The sequence below is a fragment of the Chanodichthys erythropterus genome, chromosome 13, assembly GCF_024489055.1.
Source record: "Chanodichthys erythropterus isolate Z2021 chromosome 13, ASM2448905v1, whole genome shotgun sequence".
NCBI classification, from domain to species: domain Eukaryota; kingdom Metazoa; phylum Chordata; class Actinopteri; order Cypriniformes; family Xenocyprididae; genus Chanodichthys; species Chanodichthys erythropterus.
In genome coordinates this window covers 1,848,680-1,870,823 of record NC_090233.1, presented here as the reverse complement: position 1 = coordinate 1,870,823, position 22,144 = coordinate 1,848,680, and the positions used below count along the sequence as shown (strand labels likewise).

Here is a 22,144-nt window from a genome sequence, read left to right as displayed (position 1 = left end):
ATGTAAGCTGAACACAGAGGTTCAGGCATTTCACTTTGGAGGTAGCAGACAGCAAGCGACTATCCACACAGCAGTCCTGTACACTGTGCATGGAACAAAGTCCTATGCAACACTCTCTGACAGCCTGCGCCATGATGAGCGGGCGGTGTGGGCACATCTAGAGCCCATCTTAGGAGAGCTTCGTGAAACCTTCCCACAGATCACAACCCTCCACATTCAGAGTGATGGGCCGGTTACACAGTACCGGAATAAAAACAACTTCTACCTCCTCAGTACTGTCCCTTTCCTTTCTGGGTTCACTAAGGTGACCTGGAATTATTCAGAAAAGTCTCATGGGAAAGGGGCCCCAGATGGGATTGGTGGGGCAATAAAAAGAGAAGCAGATCGCTTTGTCCAAAGAGGTGGTGAACTTCAGACACCACAGCAACTCTATGAGATGCTGAACACAAGATTAGGCTCAAGCATCACACACTATTGGGTAAACAGAGAAAGCATTGAAAAGTGTGATGAGCTAATTCCTGACAACTTGGAGGCTGTGAAGGGCACCTTTAAAATACACCAGGTTTGGTCTACCCAGCCTTCACAGATCACTCACAGGACTGTGTCATGCTTCTGTAGGAAAACAGAGAGGAGTCCATGCCCTTGTTACAAGCCCGTAACAGTAGACCTGAGAGTGAGACGCACTGTGTGCAACGCTGAGAATCCCCCAAGCTCTCCTCCTCAACCACCTAAGGAACAAGAAAATCTAGATCTTTGTGGCAAGTTTGTTATTGTCATTTATGATGAAAAGCCTTATGTTGGCCAAGTGCTTGAGGTTGTGGGAGAAGAAGTGCAGGTCAATTGTATGCTACAATCTGGTGACAAAAACCTCTTCCTGTGGCCACAAACTGTAGATTTAATTTTCTACTACAGAAAAGATGTGCATGCTTTGATCTCAGAGCCTGAGCCAGCAACATCACGCTTCTCAAAGCTGACTCTCCAAGATTGGGTGAAGTTCAGAAATACCTCAGCTTAGATAAATGCAAGTCGTGTTCATCACTGCCTTATGTGGCTAAATGGGTCCAGAAAAAGAAACTTATTATTTGTTATATTTGAATGTTGAAAGGTTAATTGAGATGCAAGTAGTGTTCATCCCTGTCCAATGAATCAAAAAGGTTCCAAATAAAGATTCTTTACTCAGCTTCTTAAGTTCTTGAAGCATTTAATGTGTGTTGCAATAAAAATTATATAATTTTAAATGTTAATTTCCTTCTGATTTGTTATATTTAAATGTTGAAATGTTATTTGAATAAAAAGAGTTAAATTTTCTTTCGTCTTGAACTTTTCTGTGTACATTTTAACTGAAATTTTTATACCTGTGGTTTTCTTATCATTTGGGCGACCATATGTCATGTGGGGTAACCAACAAATGAATGAATAAATGAATAAATTCATAACCAAATATCCATCAGTTTAGCCTCAAATATTAATCAGTGGTATGCTATTGTTGAATGTGTAATATCTGTATAAATGCTAATTCAGTTTTTTTGCTTTTAAAGTAAAAATCAGTATTGTAACTGGATTATGAGGGAGACTCTGATATTATAGAATAAACTTGTGAAATAATGGTTTTCATAAAATGAAAGGGCACTAAAGTTTATCTTTCTTCATCAGTTTATCTACTTACTGATATGAGTTCAACTAGTCTTAATGATACATAAAAATGTGAATTTTGAGATATTACGGTCGCCCCAGATGACTTTTTTAAGGCTATGTATTATTAACTTAAGTGTAAAAACACTAAAATGTCAATTTTTTTACTTTTCTTTATAAAGGCATGTGTACACTACATTCCAAATGTTTAGAAAATGGCCAAACATATCCATATTTTTGGTATTTTAAAATTGGCCTATTAAAAAGTCTTATCCGTCAATGACCCAGGAACAGAACAGAACGAAAAGTTAAATCAATTAATAACAGAGGAGGAAATCAGTAGAACAATTTCTAAATTGAAAGTAAACAAAATGGCAGGTGAGGATGGTTACCCTGCAGAGTGGTACAGACATTTCCAAAAAATTAATTATTCCTCAACTTAAAAATTGTTTTAACCACATCTTAACAGGAGGAAAATACCACCATCCTGGAAATGGGCGGTGATTTCAGTTATACACAAACCAAGCAAAGACAAAATTGAATGTGGTTCGTATAGGCCAATATCGGTATTAACATTGATTACCGCATATTTGCAACAATATTAGCCAAGAGGCTTGAATCAATTGTCCCTGATCTAACAGACACAGATCAATCTGGATTTGTAAGAAACCGACAAACTATACGATAACGATAATGTAAGGCGGGCCCTCCATCTTTTTGATAAAATGAAAAATAAAGAATCAATAGCCGTTAGTCTTGATGCTGAAAAAGAATTTGATTCTGTTGGTTGGGAATATTTATACCTAGTTTTAAACAGATTTGGATTTAATAGTAATTTTATTGGATGTATAAGATCTTTGTATGACTCGCCATCTGCCAGAATTAAAATAAATGGGGACCTTTCCGACACTGTGAATTTAGAAAGAGGCTGTCGACAGGGCTGTCCCCTTAGTGCGACGTTTTTTGCTCTCTTTATTGAACCTCTTGCTCAAGCAATCAGAGAACATAAAAACATCTCCGGTATTATCATAGGAGACTCGGAACATAAAGCATGCTTGTATGCTGATGATGTCCTCTTAACATTATCTAACCCTAAATTGAGTAAACCTCTTGTCCTTACTTAAAGAATTTGTTACCTATTCAGGATACAAATTAAATTTGCAAAAAACTCAGATTATCTCATTTAACTACCACCAGTCCATAGATACAAAAAAATGGTCAAAATTCAACTGGAAAAATAACAAAATAAAATATTTAAGAATCCAAATTCCAAAAGATCTTTCTAGATTGTTTGAGGGAAATTATGCTGTATTGACCTCAAATATTAAAGCTGATATACAGCGGTGGTCTCTGCTGCCAATGAATATGTATAATAGGATTCATATTATCAAAATGAATGTGTTACCAAGGATTCTCTATTTGTTCCTGGCACTGCCAATTCGGATACCACCCAAACAATTTTATGATTGGAAGAGAATGATGTCACATTTTATTTGGGCAAAACAAAAACCAAGAATAAAGTTCCAAACATTACAGTTGCAAAAGGAGAAAGGCAGATTGGCTGTACCATGTTTGGAAGATTACTACAAAGCAGCACAGCTGCGAGTACTGATAGGCTGGAGTGACCCAACATGCGAGGCTAAATGGAAGGAAATAGATCAGTCATATTTTCACACCCCCCTACAGTCCATGCTCGGTGATAAACCTCTTATCAATAAACATTTAAATTCACAATTGCTACCTTCCTCGATAACAGTACCAATAGAAATTTGGTTTAAAATACTAAAAAACAGCAACACTGAGAGGAGTGCCAGATGTTTAAGATGGCCAGCCTATGATTCTGAGTTTTTACCTTCAAAGACAGATTGTGGTTTTGTGCATTGGTCTCAAAAAGGCATCAAGGGATATTGGACTCTTTCAGATAAGAAGGTTCTTAAAAGTTACTCACAACTTTCAGAGACATATAATTTACAAAAACATGATTTGTTCCGATATCTTCAGCTGAGGCACTTATGACAAAAATATAAATTTTATGGAAGAAGTAAGACTGGTTAAACTTCTGGTAGAATCTTGCAAAGGTAATGCCCCTAAAGCCGGGGACACACCTAACGATTAGCTGAAACATTCTAAGACTGAACTGAACACACATACCGATTGTTTCCTTCGACTGGAGCCGATTTTAATCGTTGACAGTCGGAGAAGAACACAAACGTTTATGATTGAGACCGCTGCTAAGCAACACACTGTGCGCGGGATCTTGAAAGTGGATGTAAACAAACAGCTCGCGCTCTTAATCTGCAGCTATATTTGTGCGGAAAATAACTAAAAAAAGTGGAAAAACGCGCAGGATATGTGTGAGGTCCTGGCTGGAGAGGCAACATGGATTTGTTCTCTACGGAGAGAATTTGAGGTGAGTAAACTAAATCTCAATAATAGGTAAAATATTTGTAATTCATATGCTTAAATCTATTTTTAGGGCTCGCACTCCGGTGGTGTCGGCCGTTGTTAAGCAACGATAAGCTGCGATCCTCAATGAAGCTTGTTCGACTTGAAACGGCACTGTACAGACCATTACATTACCACAGAAGTAACGTTAACTTTATACTACCACAATGCGACCTCAAAGGGCATTTTCACTCTTTTGCGATCAAAGGGGCAGGGCTCTTTATATTCTCTCTGTATATATTGCATCAACTGTTAATTTTGTATCCGTATCAGATAAATAATATATATACAAAACATGATAAAAAAAAAAAAAAAATGTATCTTTATCATTTGTTGCCCCCTATTGGCTGGTGCTCCAGGACACTCGCCGAATGCCGTCTATGGATAATCCGGCCCTGTACATTACCTGACACGTTCAAAGCTTCCGCAATAGCAGCCCAGCTTCTTTCCTTGTCGCTTCTATTATGGTATTCCTTCGAAGATATGTTGTATTCGTACTCTTGCCAGAGTTCAACCAGTTTTTCTTCCATACCGGTTGTCCAATGTGTTTTTATGTTTCAAACGTTTTTTGACGCCATTTCGCCGCTTGTTTACAATCGCCTGACACAGTCTCCAAGGAAACAGAGACATCATCGGTCACAAATATTATGCTGCCTTCACGTGCTCTCAGTGCTATTGTAAAGATGACTTTCCTTGAAAAAAAATAACGAAACTTGAATGCGATTTGCTCATCACTACTTCAGAAGTGGGAATTATCAAATTTGAGAATCTTTGTGAGGAGGACTGGCAATGACTGTTTCTAAAATTCTAAGACTAGAATCGTTAGACACAGCACACTGCACGATTTTAAGCACCAACTGTAAACACAGACTGAACGCAACTGGCTCTGACTCGGCGCGACTGGACATGATCAGTCGTAAGTATCAAATTACATTCATAATCGGCCTTACAATCGTTAGGTGTCCCCGGCTTAAGAAACAAATATCAAAGGTATATACATGTTTACAAGCTGCAAGAAACCTCTCAACCACATATATTAGACAAACATGGGAAAAAGAAGCAGATGTATTAATTTCTGTAGATGATTGGTTGAACATTATGTAAGACTGCCATGAATACCTCATCTTCTGGTACTTGGAGGGAGTTTATTTGGAAAAACATTGTACGTTTCTTTATTTCACCATATGTTAAGAGTAAACAATGTAAAGATCCAGACAAAGCTGTGTGTTGGAGAAACTGCGGTGACATCAACGCAAACCATTTTCATGTTTTTTGGAGCTGTACCAAAATTACACCCTTCTGGTCAATGGTGGTAAAAGAAATAAAAAGCATAACTGGACTGGACTTGCTATACGATTTCACAATAGTCTATTTAGGTAATCTACCTCAAGAGTTAACAAAATCAGAGAAGTATCTTCTGTCAATACTATTAGCTGGTGCAAAGAAAGCCATAACACGCAAGTGGCTGTGTGAAGATGTTCCCTCCAAAACAGACTGGTTCCAGATCATCACAGACATTCGCTTAAATGGAAAGACTCACATTCTCAATAAGGTTGGCCTCGGACAAATGTAAACTTTATTGGAAAAAATGGGACAACTATATGAAACGAAACTCTGCCTTTAGATATTGACAAGTATTACTCTATTTTATTATGCTGAAATATCAAGTGTAATAGTCTAATGGTATTGTATGTGTGCAAACTAGTTGCTCTGTGATTTTGCTATTGTTTTGTGGTCTGCTGTTTTGTTATTTTTGTAAAATAACATTTGTGAAAAATCAAGTTTAAAAAAAAAAAAAAGACTGATCAATAGAATTTAGGATACAGTTGTATTTTTTATTTCTTTTTTTATTATTATTGAATTATTGTTTTCAAACTTCCCAACCATTATGTGCTCACACTCAATACAGTAGGTGGAGGGAATGCAACTTCTAGGTCTGGTGATAGCCAGACAACATACATAGGCTACCTGAAAGAAATGCACGGGACTTCTTTCTTTTTCGTTTCTCATCGCCGAGCAGCAGTTGTATTTTCTCGGGAATAGTCACAAGTTTTCAGCCAGCAGCAAAGATGAAAACTACAAACTGTGAGCCCTATAAACTACTGCCGCCTGAATGTTGCTGTCCGTTAAGTTTTCTAATCTCATTAAACTGCTTAACAACGAACGTCTCCGTTAAATAAAATAGTGTTAAAAAGCGGATGTAATGTTATCTCGACCTGTTGGTTAGCTTGATGTGCTGTCAGTAATAATGAATAAACATCTTTTTACAGCCAACTCTTAATCTTCTCATTACATTGTTTAAACTTTCAATAAGTCAGCCGTTTACTTACATTATGTTAAACAAGTGCAATTTAACCACAATAAACACAGTTTTTCCCTGAGGTACTTAAGGACTTGAATGAGCTGCATATCGCCGCTTTCCGCCATTTTTGAATTATGAAGAATCCTCTCCTGTGGCATCACGGGATAGCGCAGCGTCCATCGAATGCCTACTACAGAATTCTGGCGGAAGCAGTAGGTCATCCGGGTACTTCTCGCCTACTGTTTTTCGAATACTATGAATTCGGACATACTACTCGCCTCGCATACTGTTTTTCGCATACTATATAGTAGGGAAGTATGCGATTTCGGACGCAGCATATGTGTGCACGTGCCTGACTGTACTCATCCATATTGTGTGTGAATTTTATACGTTTATTTTGTTATTAAACATCGGAGTCTGATTTGTATTTCGTTAGGGCAGTAGGCCATATTTATATTTTCCCATGTAAAAATACTGGAACTGTAAAATGTAGGCGTACTAAAATTTCATATTTCACAAGATCAAACGGCCCTTCATTAAACCACTTTGTCGGATTTAACGCGCTTACAGGTGGCAGAGAAATGCTTATTTTCTACATTCAATTCTAACAGCGCTTATTGGAGCAGAGCCATTGACATAAAGCACTTTAGATATAAAGCACGTGTTTAATTAAAACGAATAATTAGCTGGATTCATCCTAGACGATCTGGTCTAAGAAAGCCAGATTTTGAGCAAATACAGCTGTAGTTTGTGCCACTCTCATTTTCTCTTTAATTTTCATGATCTTTATGTGCATCCATACTCTGGCATTCTTCATAGGCAGTGACGCACAATGCCCTAAAACTTATACTATGCCCTAAAAGTATGTACTCTTTCTGTGAACAAAAAGTACTTACTTTTGAGTGTGTAGCAAAAGAGTAGACAAGCTTTGGGACATACTATCACGTCATACAATCGCGTCTTTTCTCTCTGTCGCATCCAGTCACCGTAAACTTCCCTGTCAATCATCTCACATCCTCCACATTTCATTTAGCTAATTTCCTACCGTATCGGAGAGAAAATGCAGCACGTTGATCTGCAGTCGCGGGTCTTTCATGTGGAGAACTCTCCTCATATTGATGCATGCATTTAAAAGTTAATGGCCATTCAGATATTTATAAAAGTCCACATTGGTTTTGCAGATGAAAAATAACACATAATATTAAATAAATATTTTCTAACTGATTATTAGTCACTCAAACCTCTCAGCGTCGATCGCGCACATCCGCCATGTTTTGTAGTTTTTTAACACTTTTTACTCGTGTTTGTAGTTCCGAACTGAATCCTCGTCCAACGCGCAATGGGTTGTGGGCAATATAGACCCTTTTCACAGTGACGTCAGTTAACTTCCGCCTATCAGCAAAGCAGTGTATCAGTTGTTCCGTCTTACCTTCGCGCCGGCGACTTCTCGGGAAAATGCTTTAATAACTTTAAATGCGAACTGTTTATGTCAAGAATTTACACATTCGGGTTCTTCTGTTAATGATATTTATTATTTCCTTTCTGTAACTGCCTTGGTTAGGGTTTCCACGAGCAGAAACTTTAGCAATTGTGTCCGTGAATTGCTGATTGTGTGTCCACACAAATCTGTTAGCCTATTTGGAATAACAAGAACATTATCTTTAAAAACAAATCTTTGTTTTTAGAAATTGGTAGGCTATAATAATGGATATTGTTCTTGTGAGACTTATATATGAGTAATGGACACCTGGAAGTAACACATCCACATATAATACTCCGAAGAATTAATAGTGTGAAGATTTTAGATAATTTTACATAATACCAGTTTAAACTGAACTGCTGCAATATATTAAGAGTGTATAATCTGTAAGGAGTGTATTGAAAATACAAAACGGAAGTAGCCTATGTGTTCATTTAATGTTATTCCCTGAAGAAATAATTTGATTTCGTTCATTTAATGCTGCTATAACAATGAGTATACTATTGTAAATCCTCTGTATATTTTTGTATGCGCCGATCTTGTTCTGCAATAAAGAGATGAATGATGACAATGTTTTTTTTTTTTTACTATGGTAAAAATGCCATGTACATGAGTCAGTTTTTACATTACAGTCTTCATGTAGAAATAGTATTATATTAAACAATTTGCATTATTATGCGTCATATTTATCGAAATAAAAGTATAAAAATAAGCTTATTCTTTTTAAATATCAAAGTCTATGTTGATCTTCATTGTACATAGGCCTGTAGGCACTGAAATAAGTAGTACATTAAGCTTTGAATGATTAGTTTTTTACTGCATGTAAATGTTGGAAACATGCGTTTATTTCACAAATGTATATAAACAGCTTCATCTGCAATAAAGACAGCAAAGTTTGCAAGATATGGGCAGCAAATTGCATGGCTTCAGTAACTGTTACGTATTCAACTCCTCCGACTTCAAGCAGCAAATCTCGCCGATCGGTAAGTTTGTTTGAGATCTGCGGCTGCCAAATACCTCACCTTGAATGTGCATGAAATTAGGCGACTACAGTTATCCTTTAACCACATTTGTGGCATATGTACAACTATTGAGTGCACTTCATTCGAGTCGCGCTAGTATTCCACTATGCTGACGGAAGTGAGGATACACTGCTTCGAGTCCTAACGGAAACTGTGTGACGTCATGTGAAAAGGGTCTATTAGCCTTTATAGAGTGCCCCAGGGATGACGTGTTTTTGTAGGCAAAACCCGGAAGCGAGTTAGCATTTTAGGACTTCCGGTTCCAACGTCGTAAAGTCTATGGGCTTTTTGAATGGGTTTTTGCTAAATCGCCTGAAATAAGGTCTGTGGTAAACAAAGCCTCTAAATACTTTCACGTTTTGATCTATGACATAAAACACACCAGTTATAACTCACTTTTGATTTTTTAAACTTTTACTGTGTCTTAAATTCGGCGGTTGCTAACAAATTGCTAAAAGGGACTACTTCCTTTGGCGGGGACTTTAGACGTCATCATGACAAACAGGACATTTGGACAGCATTTCTCATGAAAAAGTTGATAAGTATTCATACACAGCGCAGATCATAATCAGTGAGCATGTTTTTAAATAGAGTTGTTTTCTAAATAAAGTTTATGGGGAAAATGAATAGGCTTTCAGTCGAGGGAACCCGTGCGCAGCTAACTTCCGGGTTGGCCTACAAAAACGCGTCATCCCTGGGGCACTCTATAGCTGTGTCCCAATTCAAGGGCCACGCACTTCGAAGTGCATGAAAGGGGTGGAGTTTTGGAGTGGAGGGTTGCCAGGTCTGTGCAACAAAACCATCCCAAAAGTATTGTAATCACAGCACAAGTATCCCAATCCCAGACATGGCAACAATGATTTTATTCAACTGCACTCCATCTCAGTTGTTGTTTATGATGTTCAACCTAAGTTCTGTTGTAAACAGTTGTAAAGGTACTTTATGTAATGTATAGAACGATGTATTTTAATGTAATAATATTTAATTTACATGATGAAAAAATTATTGTATTGTTGTATATGTATAATGTTTCATGTAAAATTATAAGTTGCATAAAAGAAATAAACAATGAACAGAACAATTCTTTTATTTACAGACATGAACATGCGTAAAAAAATAAATTGTCTAACAGAAATTATAGTAACAGAAATTACTCTGGCTCATTTACAAATAAATTACTTTACAAATATAATGTACAACTTATGCATTTCATTTTTAACTTACATCACAAAAATTAGGCTGTTTCATTGACGAAGTGACATTTAAATAATATTGATATCGACACATTTTAATGTGCCCATTTTATGCACTGTATTCTGTTCTTGAGAAAAGTGGGGGGAAAGCAGCCTTTCCCTGCGTTCCAATGTCCATACTATCCATCCTAAATAGTATGTGAGATTAAAATAAGTGTGTCCCAAAGCATAGTATGTTGAAAAGAGTATGCCAAAAGTCCCCGGATGATCTACTATTTCCGGTAGATTTTCGAAGTGTGGATCCGTGCACACTATAGAGGCTAATATTGCCCACAACCCATTGCGCATTGGACGAGGATTCAGTTCAGAACTACAAACACGAGTAAAAAGTGTTAAAAACTACAAAACATGGCGGATATACGCGATTGACGCTTAGAGATTTGAGTGACTAATAATCAGTTTAACCTGATAGAAAATATATATTTAATGTTACCCGTGTTATTTTTCATCTGTAAATACCAATGTGTACTTTTATAAAGATCCGATTGGCCATTAACTTTTAAATGCATCATTATGCATTAATAAGAGGAGAGTTCTCCACATGAAAGACCCGCAACTGCAGTGCTGTATTTCTCTCCGATACGGTAGGAAATTAACTAAATGAAATGTGGAGGATGTAAGATGATTGACAGGCCAGTTTACGGTGACTGGATGCGACAGAGAGAAAAGACGCGATTGTATGACGTGTTAGTATGTCCCAAAGCTTGTCTACTCTTTTACTACACACTCAAAAGTAAGTACTTTTTGTTCACAGAAAGAGTATATACTTTTAGAGTGTAGTATAAGTAGGCGAATTGGAACGCAGCATTTGAAGTGCGATTCACCGCGGCGCGAGGAGGGATGACGTAATTCGAGAGCGACTTCAAGTGCACCCTCTCCGTTTCCCAGTGGAATGAAGCGCCGATTTCAAGACACTTTGCAGTCTACACTATCCCACAATTCATTACGCGCCAGTGACGACAGGAGTTCTGTGTGAATTCACATAAATGTAAGCAATGCCCCGTGTTCACAAATGGGCAATTCCACGCAAAGGTCATCTTTACTATGAAAAAAAAAAGTTTTAACCAAAAGAACAAAACCCTTTTTAAATTGTCCATTTAGGTCTGTAATATACTGTATTAATGTGCTCTAACAGAAATTTTAAGAAAATTGCCTTGTTTATCCACAATATATGTGGTAAGTAACAATGCTTAAATTAAATTTTCAACCAACCATATTTCATGCTTTCAAAAAAGGGATCAAAGACCCCATTTTTTAAACTTTAATTTTAGCAGTAAGCATTGTGTAGAAAGATGGATACATGCCTGAGAAATAAATACACTCATTTAGTCATAACAGCACTGCCTGATGAATTTATAAGGGCTAGAATAAAGAGGTCAGGACGCTTCAGTGCTCTGTCACGTCCGTAACGTTTTAATGATTAAGTTTATGTCATATAACAATTATAAATGCAAATAACTTGAAACTTTATATGCAAAGCTAAATTATGTTTATGCTTATTAGGATCAACAATTCATTTCACTACGTTGCTGTGAACAACCATAATAAGCGTTACGGACGTGACCGTTACGGACGCTTCATATTAAATCCTATGAGTTTGCTTCTTTATATTGCTATCATCTGTTTCAGGCTTACCATATCAGAACATACCCAATAATCGCAATACTCTTTGTGCTTTGTTAGTTTTAATATGAAAAAGGTTTAACTTTCAAATTCAGTCGATTTTATTATTTTTTTTTTTTTCAAAAATTAAACAATAGATGTCGCTCTTTAATAGCCTACGGCGTGTGACAGATTAGCTTCTGCAGCGCCTGTAAGCGGCGGATCAGGCGCACATGAACCGATCTTCTCTTCCTCTTGCCAGAGAACGAAATATGAACATCAAAAGGTAGGCCTATATGATACAGTACAACTTATAGAAGAGCATTGTGTCTCATAGGACACTTCCCTCGGGAATTGGGATGTCGCGTTACCTGTTGGTTAAAAATGAATAGCCTAGCCTATAATGATCACAATCCGCGCGATCAAACAAAATGAAAATAATACGATTGCAATAATTTTGACTTGAAATAAAGTTTGATCATTTTGACTCAAGACTCCGCTTTAAACTCTGAAAACTAGACGAAAAAAACCGTGTGGTCATTCATACACAAAACATAAAACTGACATGATTGCGATTGGCAATAGTGTCAATCGGTTCACCTGACTGTGGGGAAAACATGCGATTTTAAACTGCTTTATGATAAACATTAATATTTGTCAATGTATTTTAGCATGCAGTTCTGTAAGAAGGAAAATCATGGTCTCTAAATTGATTCTTGAACAACGCACATGCTTGTCAACATGAGAAATAGGTCTAATCTATAACCTTTTGCAATACAGAGTATAACGTTACATTTGTATAAAGTTTAGTAAAAAGTTGATCAATTGTGGAGTCTTACCATACTGGTATCCCAGATTTCAATATTTGGTGGTGTACATGCTTGCTTGAGGTCTCTGTGAAAGTTTTAAAGCAGTTTTAAAGCAGTCTTCTGTGCCGCTTTCAGACCGGTCACATCCGTAACGGAAAACTGTCACATCCGTAACGTTGTTTTTTCCTCATTAATGCGAACACGAAAAATGAAATAAAATTATTATTTTATGCTCTGTGGAGAGCCAACCCTTCTTTATTCGGTGGGCAGTATTACTTTTGGTTTGCGCAATGTAATTCACAGAATTCTTAAAAAATATGTTGTCACCCAAAACTTAGTGACTTTTTTTGTCACGTCCGTAACGCTGTATATTTCCCTCATCTAAAAAATAAAACAGTTGAGTAGACTGACATTTTTCTAATGTCTGGACTCCTTTGGTAAGGGATTATGAATATATAAATAGACGGTTCAATATGTTGCTATTAAATGCATTCTTTGAGCATTTATATTTCAAGTTTTGACTCCAAATGTCACGTCCATAACGCTGGAATTGCCCAAATCTAAATCAAACTGTAATATCCGTTTTTCATAAATACAATATATTTGTCTCTAAGATGGAGTGCAGTTGAATAAAATCCTAAAGTACTGTATTTTAAATTCAGACTTAAATAAAGAATAAATGTATAAATATGAATGTATATATTTTTACAGTTAACATACATTTAACATAAACAAAACAAACAAGGTTAACTATTGCTAACGATATAAAACTAAAAATATGTATGGTTAAACTATTACATAGTTTAACCATACATATTTTGGTCCAGTGTCCCATCGTCGCTGGCAGTGAAGCATGTCAAAAGCCAATAGAAAGTCATAAACTTAAAAATGCACACATAAACGTCAACTGTCAGCTGTCTGTCACACAGCCGCTAGCCATGTAACGACGCTCATTGTTGCCATGTCTGGGATTGGGATACTTTTACACTTGTGCTGTGATTACGCTACTTTTGGAATGGTTTTGTTGCGCAGACCTGGCCCTCCACTCCAAAACCCCACCCCTTTCATGCACTTCGAAGTGCGCGGCCCCTGAATTGGGACACAGCTTATAGTGTGCACGGATCCACACTTCGAAAATCTACCGGAAATAGTAGATCATCCGGGGACTTTTGGCATACTCTTTTCAACATAGGCTACTATGCTTTGGGACACACTTATTTTAATCTCACATACTATTTAGGATGGATAGTATGAACATTGGGACGCAGGGTCCGTCATTTTTTATTTTTGCAAAGGTCCCTTTTGGGGCTCCGTATCATCCGGGTATTTAAAGTGCACTTTTTCTTTTTGGAATTTTCTGTGTGAACACATTACTCTCGCACTATTTGTACTTAAAAACGTCAAAGAATGGTGCATAAGTACGCGAATTGGGACGCACCTTTGTTTACTAAAATCACGTGACTCTGACCGTTTGATAATTAAGCGCTCCGAACCACTGAAGTCTCGAAAACAAATGATTCGAAAAAGTTTCAAAGCCTGATGAAGTTTTCGAAAGCACCCATCACTACTCCCAGCGCCTGTTAGAAAACAGGCTGTTTGTAAAACAAAACAAAGCACCTGAACAAGCTCGGGCACTACCCAGATAGCAACAGACTCCAGGGCGGATCCGCCTTCAAGTCGCCAGCTCCGCTGTACGCTCAGATTCAATTCGGCAACGCGCACAGAATATGCCCCGCCTCCGCACAGCGCACTGTCAACTCGCGGACTCGTTACAGATGCTGGGCGGATTCACTGACCGGACGCGCCTTTTTTCAACTGTCGTCGTCACTGAATCCTTCTCCTCACCGTGGAAAAGCTGGAGCCGGCAGGTCGGTGAAGACTAAACACGGTAAGAAAAGTTAAAATATGGTTTATTTGTTCAGCTGTATCCAGTAACATTACCGTTCATTGCTTTGTTTGATGTTTTTAAAAATGACTGTGGCCAAGTTAGCGCTTAGTGTCATTAGCGTTACTTAGATTTGAGTAAAAAAATAATTTGGCTAATAACCTTTTTAGTAAAACGCTATTTGGACAGAATTTCTTTATCTTTCTGGGAGGTGGGCTGATTTTAATAAGCTGTTCGGGTTTCGGTCCAATCCTAAACGCAAATTTTCACTCCTTTCCAGTAAAATAGCAAGCGAGATAAGCTAATGTTAGGCCTAACGTTACCTGTTCTTTTCACTGAACTTCTAGTTGTTTGAGTCTATTTTTTTGTTTACATGAGGTGAAGAATATATGTAAAGTTGTTTCAGATAATTATTTCATATCCTATTAATTCATGATTAATAAATTGCCGTGTGTGTGTGTGTGTGTGTGTGTGTGTGTGTGTGTGTGTGTGTGTGTGTGTGTGTGTGTTCTGTTGCAGCTTACAGCTCATTCAAGTGCCGCCAGTGTTTTTGGAGTATTTCTTCTTTCTATTTCATCTTTCATCTGAGGAAAGTAAGATTAAAAACTGTTTTAAACTTGATTTAGCTAGTTCTTTTGTCAAATACTGATAATGGTCCACAACTACAGCTTTTAACATGTAATAAATGTGCCGTTTTAAAAGATTTATACCTATAATTGATGGGTTAAAGTTTAAAAACCCACTTGTATCAGTAAACTTTAGTTGTAGTATACTAGTTTGAGTCTATTTTTGTTTACATTTGACAATTCTCCACCTCATTTAATGTTGTTTCAGATCACTATTTCATATATTAATTCATAATTAATAAGTTACTGTGTGTGTGTGTGTGTGTGTGTGTGTTCTGTTGCAGCTTACAGCTCATTCAAGTGCCGCCAGTGTGTTTTTGGAGTGTTCTTCTTTCTATTTCATCTTTACCAAACGTCTGAGGAAAGTAAGATTAAAAACTGTTTTAAACTTGATTTAGCCAGCTATTTTGTCAAATACTGATAATGGTGCACAACTACAGCTTTTAACATGTAATATTTGTGCCATTTGAAAAAATTCATACCTATAATTGATGGGTTAAAGTTTAAAAACCCACTTGTATCAGTAAACTTTAGTTCTAGTATACTAGTTTGAGTCTATTTTTGTTTACATTTGACAATTCTCCACCTCATGTAATGTTGTTTCAGATCATTATTTCATATCATAGAGAGGAAATGTCATTGCTCCCTATGTAGGCCTTACCGAGCCATGAGATTCAATCAAAATATCTTAATTTGTGTTCTGAAGATGAACGAAGGCATTACGGGTGTAGAACGACATGAGGGTAAGTAATAAATGACATTATTTTCATTTTTGGGTGAACTAACCCTTCAACTATAAGAAATTGACAAGATTTTTGTTACATTTTCTATTTTATCCCGTGCAACTGTTGGGGGCCATGACACAAAATGTGTCACAAGGAACATCCTTTCCCGCATTCAACCAGATGGAGTCCAAGAAGTTCCTCCTGTGTAAGTAAATGTAATAAGTTTTGCCTGGCTAAAAAATTTAAGTACATTTATTTTTTTTGCCAACACATAACTTTTTTTGTTGTTGTTCAAAATGTATGTAACAAACAAGTTCATATTGGGACTATTTTAGACTGGTTCTGGTCGGCAGCGCTGTGGAGTAGCACAGTATCTGTGTGACTCGTCATAGACATAAACAGAGAGAAGTAGCTCTGGCTATAATGTTCTTCCGCAAGATGCATGTAGTTCTGTTTATTAACCGCTAGAGCACCAAAAGTTACATAGTGTACCTATAAATGTCAGATAGTACACTTTTGTTTTTAAAGCAGTGGTTATGTGTAAAAAAAAAACTGGTAGCTTCAATGTGAATTATTTTTTAAATGAAAATCTGCTTGTGTATTACAGGTGCTGTGAGAAAGAGCCATGTATCACGTACCGCCACTGATGAAGACATTACAAAACGCACAATACGATGGTTCAGCCTGGCAGCTGATAGGGGAAGCTCCAGGAACCGTCCCACTGTGAGCACCCAACAGTAGAGTTTCAGAGTATCATTGGCTACGTTTACATGCACCAATTTTCATCTGAATTAATTGAATCTGATTGCAGATCTGTTTACATGTACTATAAACATTGTAATCTGATTCAAATATCCGTTTATATTTGTTTTATATACATTCCGATTAAAACTTTGACGTCATGTCAATCACACTTGCGGTAACCCGGGTTTCGTCAACAGAGTCAGAGATATTGTCAAATGCAGCAAATCTTGGCAATATTAAGAGGATTTGGTATTTCCAATTAATGTAGGCCTGTTACATACTTCTAGTCTATTATTATTACTATTAGGTTAGGCTTCTTTCTTTTATTATTAAATTAATATTATAATAAATTTGCCCCACAATTTCATAGCGCATCGCCGCATAACTGACGTGCTCTGAGGATAATATAACTTATAAGATTAGGCTATTAGCTATCTTTGAAAATGATTTAAACTTTTTTTAGGTCTGATATAATGAATTATAGGCCTATAATTAAAGTTATTAAGAATGTCAATGAAAATTAAGCGCAGCTTTACTTCAAGCACTGACTTTAAAAAACAAACCACCTGTTTAACACGAAATACTATTATTCTCATTTGTTTCACTAGCCTATTATGTACGGCCACAAGTGAAATAATGGAATAAATTTAGACAGTTACATAGGCTACCGTTATCAGCATTTTATGTTGAAATTCGTCTCTGAGAATATGCTTTGTTAAAGCAGCCTCAGACAGCTCCGTCACTTTTTACTTTCACTTTTGTGGTGAATACTGACCGAGTTTGAGGCTTTTTCATCAGCATAACTCTTGCGCAAAGTTTGGACGTTGCTTCTTGTGTGATATCCACTGGCTCCCCGTCTTGTCTTAAAACGGAAGATTTCCAATATTGTGACGAAGGGATACATACGCCACTGCCTGTTGACATACATCTTTACAACTAAAGACGTGAACGTTAACTTTAAATGCGTGTCAGCATTGCACTGTTGTGCCCCAGAGGCTTCTGAATACTATTGAGAAAGTAGTCGGATTCAAGTGTTTACATGGTTATTTTTTGCTGTTTGATCGGATTAGAAAAGGAATAAACCACCCTTCCAATCCGATCGAAATTTCATTCAGATCGATTAAGATGTTTACATGAACGTTTTTCAATCCGATTGAGCCGTCAATCCGATTACAAATGGATTATTTGGGGGCATGTAAACGTAGCCAATGTTAACTTCAGTGTTTTGAAGTGTTCATTTAAAATCGCAACAGTTACAATAAAATAAAGAAGGTTCAAGTTTATTTTTAAATAAATGTTTTAATTGTTTTTATTTCTATTCAAAGAATCTAAAAAAAAAAAAAATCCAGTTTCTACAAAAAAATGAAGCAGTACAACTGTTTACAACATTAATAACAAAAATGTTGCTCGAATATTTACTCTTAAGTGTTATTTTTCATTAAATAAAAAATGTTTTTGGTACAATTTATGGTTGCATTTCATTTTCTGTAATTCTATTCAATACCTATTAATGTACATAAATAATAAAACTATAAAAATAGTAATAGTAATTACATACTGTAAATATATTTACAAACTATTTTTATAGTTTTATTGTAACTGGCTAAAGTTTTGAATGATTTCATCATGTTTTATTAATATTAATAAAGGTAAACATTAAATATTCAAGCTTTTATAGAGCAATCCAGTCTGTCTGATGTTGGTCCATTAGATTTTAAATATTTCTGTGTAGCCAGTTTTGGCCAGAATACTATTTCGAGAGTGATCTGAAAGGTATCCAGACCAAATGAACCACATAAACGGGTCCAGATCGGATCCGCGGCGGATCAGCTGCTTCATAAACGGGTCCGTATTGGATCCGCGGCGGATCAGCTGCTTCATAAACGGGTCAGTATTGGATCCGCGGCGGATCAGCTGCTTCATAAACGGGTCCAGATCGGATCCGCGGCGGATGAACTACTTTATCGGCGGACACGGGGCGGGTCTGTTCCGGATCTGAACTGGATCCGCAATCCTTATCTGTTCCGGATCCGCTGCGCTGTGCAAGTGGACTCCGTTCCGGACCCGTTTTGCGGATCCGTTCCGGAGCTTGTGATACCTCCGGGGCGGATCCGTTGCGGAGTCAGTTTGCTATCTGGGTAAGAGTAAAAAACAGTGTATAAAAGGGAAGTGCCTCTGATATAAAAAACGAGATGAAAATATGTTTCACCATTGATCTAACTGACAAAGACAATGAAATTTGATTCACATTTGATTCACAATCACCAGTCAAAATAATGCAATAAGGTCTTCAGGACTCTGTAGCCTAAAACAAACATAGGCCAAGTTAAAAAACCACACAGCTCTTTTGAGAGTAGCTAAACACTCAAAACCTTTTTTTTTTTTTTTGGCCAGGCCAACAACTGAAGAAATATTAAAGTGGCTAGTAAACAACAAACGAACGATCGAAGCATACAACAGAACTAGTGTGTATGGGCAGGTAATTTGGTGGTGGTACATCACAAGTCTTTTCGCAAATGTAATCTTTAAACAGCGGGTCTTTTTGTTCTTATAAATTTGAATGCTTGTGTGAACGCGGAAATGGCAACTTAATCTTGCGTCCGAATCTAAATTGTACGTGTTTTATAACACTGTGGCGGGTTCAAACTGGTGCAAACGCCCAACTTCTTTACTTTCCCTTGTTCCGAAACACCGTTCGAACCTTTTTTGGGCTGAAAAACATTCGACGGAACAACCGTCAGCAAAGATGAGATAAATACTTCAACTACTTACCAACACGAGAAAAACTCCTGAATCACTGGTAGTTATTATAACTCAGAGAGAATACGGAACAGACCTAGTAACGTTACTAGTACTAGCATCGGAGTAGGGGTTGTTCAGTTTGCTCCCATTTGACATTTGACAAGCGAGCGTCGATCACGTTAAAACTCAGGAACATATGGTCAGGATCACGAGCGTATATGTATGTATGTGTATGTGTGTGTGTGTGTGTGTGTGTATATGTGTATATATATATATATATATATATATATATATATATATATATATATATATATATATATATATATATATATATAATATCTCAAGATAAACAGGAGGGGGATTGTAAAACAACTTCCAAAACCAATGCTGATACGGTGGATCAATTTAAAAGACAGGCGAAATGGGAAGACAGACGGGGTCCTTGTAGCATCAGTTAGTTGTTTGGCTAGTAGCTGTGTGGGTAATGGGTATGGCAAGCCGTTTTGACTTTTAAGTTGATATCAAGAATGAACATTGTTACTAGTGGAAATGTAATTCCTGATATCAACAACTGAATTGATGATATCAAGAATTAAATTGTTGATATCAAGAAGTAACATTGTTACTAGTGGAAATGTAATTCCTGATATCAAGAACTGAATTGTTGATATCAAGAATTCATATCCTGAGATGTGAATAAAAGTCAAAACGGCTTGCCATAGGCAATAGGCAAGCCGTTTTGACTTTTAATCATTCCCAGGATATGAAATTTTGATATCAACAATTCAGTTTTCACTAGTTAAAATGTTAATTCTTGATATCTGGAATTACATTTCTACTAGTAACAATGACAATTGTTGATATCAAGAATTAACATTTCCACTAGTAACAATGTTAATTCTTGATATCAACAATGATGTCATCACTCGCAGAAATATGTATTCTTGATATCAACATTTGAATTTCCACTAGTAAAAACTAGAATTCTTGATATCTGTAATTGTATTTTCACTAGTGAAATGTCACCATAGGCTGCCATTCAAATTCAATTGTTGATATCAAGAATTGAGTTCTTACTAGTTGAAATTTCAATTTCACATATCAGAAATACAATTCTTACTAGTAAAAATGCAAATTTTTAATATCAATAATTCAGTTGTCACTAGTTGAAATGTCAGTTCTTGATATCAACAATTGAATTGCTACTAGTAACAATGTTCATTTTTGATATCAATATTTTGATTGTCACTAGTGACAATGTTAGTTTCTGATATCATGAATGTGATTGTTACTAGTAAGAAAGCCATTTTACATATCTGAAATTATGTTGATATCAGGAATGCATTTTCAGATATCAAAAATGAACATTTTTACTAGTAGAAATTAAATTGTTGATATCAAGAACTGACATTTCAACTAGTGACAATTGAATTCTTGATATCAAAAATTTGCATTTTTACTAGTAACAATGTAATTATTGATATCAACAAAGAGAGTTGATATCTGAAATTGCTCTTGCAACTAGTGAAAATTCAATTACTGATATCTAGAAACGCAATTTTTACAGGTAAGAATAGCTAAGGTAATGAGCTAATAAATATTAATGAGATGTGGTTTTCGCATAATCCTCTGTAAGCCAAAGATGGAGGAAGAACATCCGTCCAGAGAAATGGCTCCTTTATTTTTTCGTTTAGTTAATAAAACATAAAAATTATATTATGGCTTGATTTTTTTATTTTTTATTTATTTATTTTTTTTTTGTTAAAAAAAGTAGTTTCATCCTGTTTGTTTTTATTGGCCACGGGGTCCTTCAGAGAATTAAGGGAAAAAAATGAACAAGGCATTCATGTATCATTTATTTTACCATTGACATGAACATAAGAAAAATAACCTTGTGTCGTTTTTCATGTTTATTTTTGTTTTCATTACACTTTCTAATGCATCAATGGACTATTTTTTTATTGTTCCATCCCTGACATTTACATATGGCTCTAATACAGAATGTGTCGTCATCGTGCCCAAATTCGTGCCGGTGTTTCTCTTTGATTAAAGGCCTGTGCATTGTAAAACAGTGTAATGAAATGTTATTGGCTACTGAAAATTTTTAGTGTACATTTTGATGTATTATGTACAACGACACCTTCTCATATGGGATAGCCTAATAATGAGCCGAAATATTTGCACTCTCCTTCCAATGGATGCGTAAATATGGCATGATAGCTACACTGTAATGTGCTAATAACTTGTATTATTTTTATTTATAGTAATATGTTGTCCATTAACTTGAAGTATAGGGCCACATTGGACAAGATGAATGATAAAGTCTTTTTGAACCTCTTTCCTATTCCCATTGGCCATTTTAATGTCACATTAAATATAACACTGGATAACTCGTCTGATAGTCCAGTTGCATAATATATTTGAATGAAATATGCATCTGGAATGTCTCTCAATTGTAGTGGGTTCGGAGTGGAAGAGACAATGATTTAATAATAATGTAATCTTGCCCATCGGGTTGTCAGCCTGTTATTATTATTGTTGTTGTCGTTGTTATTGTCGTTTTACTTTATAAAATAATGTTTACTTAAAACCTAAAATAACTAATGAATGCTTTATTCGTAAACTTTTTTTTCTGTTTTGGTAAAGTGCCTCTACTGTTCCATTACATTGTTATCATGAAGTGTTGTTTTGGTGATTGTAGTTTACAGAGCTTTTGCCTGCAAAACAATACGGAATAGAACGGAATTGTGTATGTTATGTTAAAAGAGACCAATAAAAAGGTCTCTTCATTTTAAATGTAGGCCTACAGCAATCATGTCTGGAAACTTGACAAATAATATTTTATTGGGGCATGTAAAAGGGAAAAAACAAAGAAAA

At 36.2% G+C, this 22,144-nt stretch overlaps 1 protein-coding gene across 7 annotated transcripts in view; it reads right to left on the bottom strand.

Annotated features, from left to right (window-relative positions):
* The window catches only part of LOC137033815 (transmembrane protein 272-like), a 77,798-nt gene extending 58,302 nt beyond the window's left edge, over positions 1-19,496 (bottom strand). For all 7 annotated transcript variants that reach the window (XM_067406139.1, XM_067406141.1, XM_067406137.1 and 4 more), the window contains exon 1: positions 19,298-19,496. The gene's annotated coding sequence lies outside the window, so the exon portion shown is untranslated. The remainder of the gene's footprint in view (positions 1-19,297) is intronic.
* Positions 19,497-22,144: the final 2,648 nt, after the last annotated feature.